This window comes from Cupressus sempervirens, chromosome 10 (assembly GCF_028749045.1).
Source record: "Cupressus sempervirens isolate cs-2001-9-10 chromosome 10, ASM2874904v1, whole genome shotgun sequence".
In the NCBI taxonomy this organism is placed as follows: domain Eukaryota; kingdom Viridiplantae; phylum Streptophyta; class Pinopsida; order Cupressales; family Cupressaceae; genus Cupressus; species Cupressus sempervirens.
In genome coordinates, this window is record NC_143127.1 from 782651550 (window position 1) to 782659383 (window position 7834).

The window sequence follows — 7834 nt, forward strand, 5'->3', positions numbered from 1 at the left end:
TCCAATCCTTTGGGGCTTCACCACCCACAAGAATATAAGCATATGAAGATTTCAGTGTGAACTCTCTAGAGGGGGTAGGTTTCCATATCAAGGAATCCTCCAATGGGATGGAAGGGATACAATAATTCTAGAGCATCTCCTAAAGTCCATAAGTAGCCTCATTCCAATATTGTCCTGATTGTAAAGTCTTTTCCATTCATTCTCAAGGTCACTATAGTTGCAAGCTAGAGTACCATGTAGCCTTGTACAAGAATTCCTTAGAGGTTGGAAATTTGTGTTCATAAGGGTGCCATCATGTAGCTAGTGATCTTCCATGATGTCAACTTCTTTCCCATTCCCCATCACTCAGTGAGTACCCTTCTTCAATAAATTGTGTTTTTGCACAATGTTATTCCAAATTTTTGAACATGGAGGAAGTGTCACAATCCATAGATGTTGGTACAATGCTTCAACCCTAAGATACTTAGCCTTGATAACACTACACCAACTACTCTATGAGCACATCAATTTCAAACCAACATTATCCAAGAGGGTCTTATCAAATGTCCAATTCTTTGAATCTTTAGTCATCCCATGGACTTAGGTTGGCAAAATTTATCCCAAATTACTAAACTTATTCTATTCTTTTCCTTCATTCTAGAACATAGCAAAATTCACTGAATTTTTTCAATAATCTCTTTATATCTTCTTGGGAGTTTAAAGAGAGAAAGGAAGTACATAGGGATTCCCTATAAATAGGTTAAGAGAAGTTGAAGTTTTCCACATTGCTTAGAATTTTTCCTTTCCTATCCCCAAGCTTCCTCTATAATCATTCCACTGTCCCATTCCAATATTACAAGGTAACTTCTTTTATTGTTAGAGGGAGATTGAGGTAGGTATCTAATAAGAATTACTCCTAGCATTCCACAATTTTGGTAACTTTTAGCCTCAAGTCATTGTCTGTGTTAAAGAATTATACTTTTTTATATAGTTTAGGACTTGTCGTGAAATCCTTTCACAATAGTTAAGGATGGTCTTCCAAGCAAAAAACTTGAATGAAGAAAATTTAAAATTGCTAGCTAAAAAATTGAGGACAACATTACATCATCATATGTATGATACTTTTAGGTACAAGATGGAAAAGGAAAATGTAGAAGAAATAGTGTGCATATTCTACAAGAGAGTTGTAGAAATGGAATGGCATTTCATCATAGAATTATAACTTATGAAGGTATATATACTTATTGCAAAGACAACTATAAGCATAAAATTGTGTATTGGTTTTATTAGAAAAACAAAAGATGAATCATATAGATAACATCTTTTTCGAAATCAATATGAAGAGCATGTAGATAAATTAACAGTGTTTGACTTGGAAACATAGGATGTTAAAACTTGTGGATGACATTAAAATATTTTATTTATTCAGTAAATAAAAATATAACATAGCATGGTCATGGAGAAAAATAGTTTTCTAGCTTCAAAATTTATCCATTACCTACTTTGAGTTAAGTTTCAACAAATCAAGTAGTGAGCATATAGATTAAGCTTCAAATAATCAACTCATAGTCTCACCAAACCCTATAGATTTTATGGAGTTCACAAATATGGAGATACTATATAGAAATTTTAATTAAAGTATAAATAAATGAAATACATCTTATTTTAATGAAATAATAGTAAATTAATATAGACCATCAGGAATTAAGTAATACTTAAGTATTTTAAACCCATAGTTGTGAAAAATAAGTTTAGAAGCATAATAAGAAATATTGTAGGATAAAGTGAATATGCTCTAAGTAATCTCATAAAAAATATGTTTCTTAGAAGTCACCTTGAATTCTTTAAAATACAAAGAATATATGCACTTTGAATACAAATAAGGTACAACTATTAGTCATGTTGTTGTGAATAATTAAAACTAATACTCAAAGTATATTGATGAAAAAAATAGTAAAAATGGAAACTGGAAAAGGAAAATATGATTTCTAGTTTTAGGGTAAAAGCACAAATTTGTGTCATCGTTTATGATACCAAAACTTGTTTTGGTCAAATCTCATTTCTCTATCAAAACTCAATTTTTTTCAAAAACTAAAAATACCATTTTATAGATCTCAGATTCAATATCATCATTATATAATTTTTTGAGTGTTTTGATTAGTTATAATATGTTATAATCTCAAAATATTATAAGCTGATATTTCAACAATTCAAAAGATGCTCCCTCAAAAAAGGAAAAATTAGTAAATCATATCAAAAAAATTTAAAAATTATATTCATCTCTAGAGGAGAGAATCCTCTTCACGAATATGTAATTTTTTTCCAAGAAGGTGTAGATTTGATAGGGAAGTTTTGACAAGAGGAAAAAACTATTAGATTCTAATAAGGTCAAACTTGAGTACTTATAACAAAGAAAATATACATAAAAAATAATTGTTTCTTTTTTTGTTAACTAGCTATACATGTCATCTATAATATATTTTCAAATTAGAATAAAAAAAGATGATTTGCATATACTTGTTTGACGGGAACTACACCTTATATTTTTATAGTTTAAAAAGAGACTTCAAAATAAAATAAAATGAATAAATTCTTACTCAAAAAAATTATAAAAATTATAGTCATAAAATTCATCCAATTCTACACATTTCATCTGTTTACATCATCTTCATATTTTAAACACAAATATGATTTTTTTTGTCATTAATGTTGAACTGTCACATTCTGATATCTCATTTCTTTATAATAGGTGACATAGGTTTGTGCTTTTACCCTTTAGTTAGCTTATAGGTACAAAGATAAATGTTATTTTGGGTAGTAAATAGAGCAATATAAGTGCTATAATTTAATGTGCATCACTTCTTTGTAAGATGGTGTAACATGAAGGGGTTAAAATACATGACATTCACTAATATTACTTACATATTTTTTCATTATTTTTATATTTACATCCCTATACAAAATGAATTTTTTTAAAATTTAAGAATAAATTAATCAATGTGATGTCATGCAAGGCCCAAAGAATCCCTAAAGAAGTTGTCTAGGCTCCTTGCTAACAACCACACAATGGAAACACATAACAACACAAGATCTAATACCAAAGTCAACTCTTTATTCATAAAGCAACTAATTACATGCAATGTGTCGAGCTATATGGCCTTCCCAGTTATAGAAAAATACAAAGCAAGTAATATTCCTACAAGACCTCAGAAGATCCAAATACTTCAAAACCTAACTAGGCTAGATATATAATATCTCACAATAATCTAGTTGAAACTCCATGCAATATCCAAACTTGCTCATGCAAGCCACCAAGCAACCTTATTATTTCCTAAGCCCACACCCAACTACTAGCTTTTCTAAAATTTAATTCTCTCAACTAGTCTTCTCCAACTAACTTCCCTCTGACTAGCTATAACACTACTCTAAATCCATTTTTCATACTTGCATGGCCACAAGTCATTCTATTGCAAATAGAATCATCTAGAATCCAACTAAACATAATTTTCCTTAAGTCATCTTACAAATATTATTAAATGAACATAGGAGAAAGAGCCAAGCCCCAAAATATCTCCCCACACATCCCATGATTGATCGATGCCATGATTATGTGCAACACATTAAATGCATAGATAATTTAGTCAAATGTCCCAAGACACTCAATTGGTGAATGAAACCACTGAACATCAAAAGAAAATATTAAGAACACTAGGTATACATCGAGCATACGGAGCAAGTACCTCCACCAAGGTCCCACAAGAAGCACCGAGCATAGTTTCTACTAAGCACCATATCAACTAAGCACCCTAAGCATTACCAAGATCCTTCAATCACCAAGTTCCTTGGGTGAAACTATAACTATCCCAATAGTGACTATAAACCACCACTTCTTCAACCAAGTTCTACAACTCCAAGGTCCAAACTACTCTAGCATACAAAGTTTCCAACTAACATAGGATGCTCCTACATCACAAGGAAAGAACATCATTTTATTTACATTTTGAATTTTGAATATTTCTTTCTAACATGTATCTTGAATTTCATCACTAATATATGACATGATTTAATATCCACATAATATTGTGGCACAATCTAATATGTGGCAAAAAAATTAGTTGAATTATTTCTAATGAAGATAACAATATAATCACTGGATTCTTATGATGTGGGAATTGCACAAAAGAAGTGTGCCACAAAATAATAATGTGTAAATGATGTGAGGAAATTATGGAAATCATTTACTATTATTATGTGAAGGTATAAAAAAAATCAAGGAATCTCTTACAATTTTCCAAAATCCAATAATACAATTAGATTAAGATAAATAGTAATACATTTAGAGTAAGATGAATAATGATACACTGATTTCCATTCAGTAGAATAACTTAAGAACTATACATTGAAGTTTATTTTTGTATAGAATATAGGTTAAACCTTCTATAATATACCAAAAAATAGTAGGGATTGATGAATAATGATACAAATATTTCTAATTAATAGACTATCTCAAGAAATGTAGATTTAGGCTTATTTATATATAGAATATATTTTTTCAATTAAGGGTTAAAATTGAATTTTCTTTTATGGGGGCCCAAAACCTTGATAGTCATTACAAAATAAAATTAAAATAGGTTGCAAGTTGAAACAATACTAAAAATGAAAGCTAGCACCCCTTAACATACAACAACCCACCATAGAACCAACACAAAAAATTTACAAAGAACAAAAATAAATAAAAATCTATAGACCTATCCCATGAACTTAGAAAGAGAAGTAGACCATTAAGCTAGACCAATAACCATACAAACTTTAAGCTAGCTCAAGAGCCATCCCCTCTTTCATTTCTAGGATGATCTTTTCCATGACTACTTTGGCATCATCTTTGTTAAGTTCATAATTCTCATCCTTCATCTTTCTAGTTGTTAACTTAGTGTTTTTTTTACTAGGAGACTCTTCCACTACCTTAGTGTCATCTAGGTCCAATAGTACCATAATCTTGTTTGCATTCAAATCAACATTACCTCCAATTTTATTCATGCTCTATACCATTGTCTCTAAGAGTTTTTGGTAATTCTTAACCATGTTATTGGTAGTGTTTTCTAGGTCATCAATTCTATTCAGAAAATGTTGAAACAAATTGTCCTTATCCATTACATACCCAATTGCTTCATTCTCAAGTCCCTTATTTATCTTATTCACAACTTCTCCCATCGAGCATTTAGGGCTCTATAATTTATATTGCAATTTTTGATGGAGTTAAATGTCCATTTCTCTCTTTCAAAGGTATACATGGAGATTTCCTTCACTATTTGCATAACACCCACATGAGGCTGAATGTTCACCCATTTTAGATCATATTCTAGAATATTTACATTGATCTCATTCATATCCACTAGGTTGGCCACTAGAAAATTGCTTTCCCTATATTCCACATTCTTATCTCCTATCTCTTCATGGGAAGCTCTCAATGGAAAGTTTTGAGAAGAAATAAATATGTCATGGAATGTTCCTTTCAGAATATTTGAAGCAAAAGGCTTCTTTTTCAAATTCCTCATCATCCTCACAAGTTTTATTCTTTTTGATAGATGCATCTTTCTTCTTCTACATAATTTCTCTAACTTCCTTGGAATTTATAAAAGCAGGGGAAGGGAATGTACTTGGAAGTTTGAATATTTTTTCAACTAAACCACCAAAGTAATTGGCCTCACCATCCTCCTCTATATCTATAAAATTCACCTCTTCCTCAATACAAACTTCAGAATTAGAAAATCATTTTTTTTTATATAATACTCTTCTTATTTCGTTTAATAAACTCCATTCTTTCTTCACCCAATTGTCCAATTAGATGCTTACCATTTCATTTTCTACTACTAGGAGTTCTAAGGATTTTCTTAATCTTACTAGAAATAGACATATGGATATTCTCATTTAAAAAATTCTTAATAAACTCAAAAATCAATCACATCAACCCTTCATGCATTATGGGTTTGTTTAATATCTCCTTGAAATCCTCAGTACTATGCACTAGAGAATAAAGAAATTAAAATAGAAAACAAAACCTAATTTTGTGTATAAAATGATTTAATAGAATAAAATGATAATATAGATCCCTATCATACCTCCCATCCAAACTAATGTAATGGATTATACCTTTTTAGTACTAGTTTCCACAATATTTTAATAAAAGAAATAGCCAAGATCGCTCCCTTTTCTTTAACTGGAGATCCATCATCAGATTTCAAGAATTTCATAATTTATTCCTTAGTAATTTCTTTATTAATGAAGGATTTCATACATTTAGCTCTAAGACCATTATTATCACCATTATGTCAAGGTTCAACTCAAGATGTCTCCTCATTGAGGTAACCATTTGTACATCTCATCCATTAATAAATGCCTCTATAATATATGGTTTGACATCTTTCATTCTCTCCATATATGGAATTAAAATTTCATTTTCTATCTTATCCCAAACTTTGGGTTCTTGCTTCCATCTAACATAGTCCCCAAGTTCTTTCCTTTTCAGAGCGCCACCCATATTTATGTTTCCACAACTTTCCTCACCAATTATATTTTTTCTAAATAAAGCACTTTTTTTTAGAGGAGGGCTAGGATAAATGAAATAAAACAAAATTACCCCCATAAAGCATGGGAGTATCTATGAAATCTATACATCAACTTTCCTTAAGTACTTCCATCATTACAATACATGTCACTAGGCTTGTCTGTCATTAATAACCAACTTTTTTATTTTCCACTCTTTGCATAACAACTTGTCACTATTGATCATTGCTTTTAAGTTTTTGTACACTTTTATGTTATCATCCTATAGTATGGATTAAAGATGATGATAAAAACTTCAGCAAGGATATCATCCATGTAATTCGCTTCTCTATACATGTTGCTAATGACCACCATATCTAGATTTTTTTACAATATTTTTTACACTCTATCATAATATTACTTATGGCCCATGAGGCCTTAACCTTTTTCTTTAAGTAGTTTAGAATATTTATAGCATTCCCCTCAATCTATAACCATTTTTTGTTAGATTTTCTTGCCAACCTTAAATCATGAAGGAGACCCATAGCTTCAGCTAGTTGATTAGCTTGAAATCCAATAGTAATAGCAATCACCTTAATAAGATCCTCATCCCCATTTTTAATAATTGCACCAAAGCAAGCAGCTCTAGGGATCCCCTTTGATTCTCTATCAAAACTCATTATGCATCAGCCCTTAGATTGACAATTTTATCTAGCATTCTCTATTTTCTCTTTAATGATATATTTTTGTCATCCCTTAGCAATCTTCAATAACTCCCTTATCAAAACCCACCTTTACCTTGAATTTTCTATGGAACTTTTCCACCAAATTTAATTTTATTCTATCATCCAACACTATTGGTGATCAAAAGGAATCCCTAAAAACTCTATTATATTGTTCTTTCTAGAGGTTCCACAATACATGGGAAGCAAGGAGAAACTAGAGGTCTTTATCCACTAGAACTCTACAACTTCTCCATATAATCCACAAATCAAACACCATCCATTGCAAGGTCGAATAAAAGTTCCATCTTTGGAATAAAATCTTCAAATCTCCCAAGCATAAGGAATCTAAAAAAAATATCGTCTCTAGTACCAAGGGCCCCTTCATAGAGAAAATATTAGTTAGTTAAAAAAAAGCCCTTTTCATACGATTATGGAGAGTGAGGATTTTTTTTCTATAGTACCAGTCATTAGAAGATATATTCTTTTGGAATAAGGTAATCATTCCGCATCGTGGCCAACACTAGGGGGTTGATTTGAGTTTGAAGAGAACTCATCCCCAATGCCATACAGAAAGAAATATTAGCATT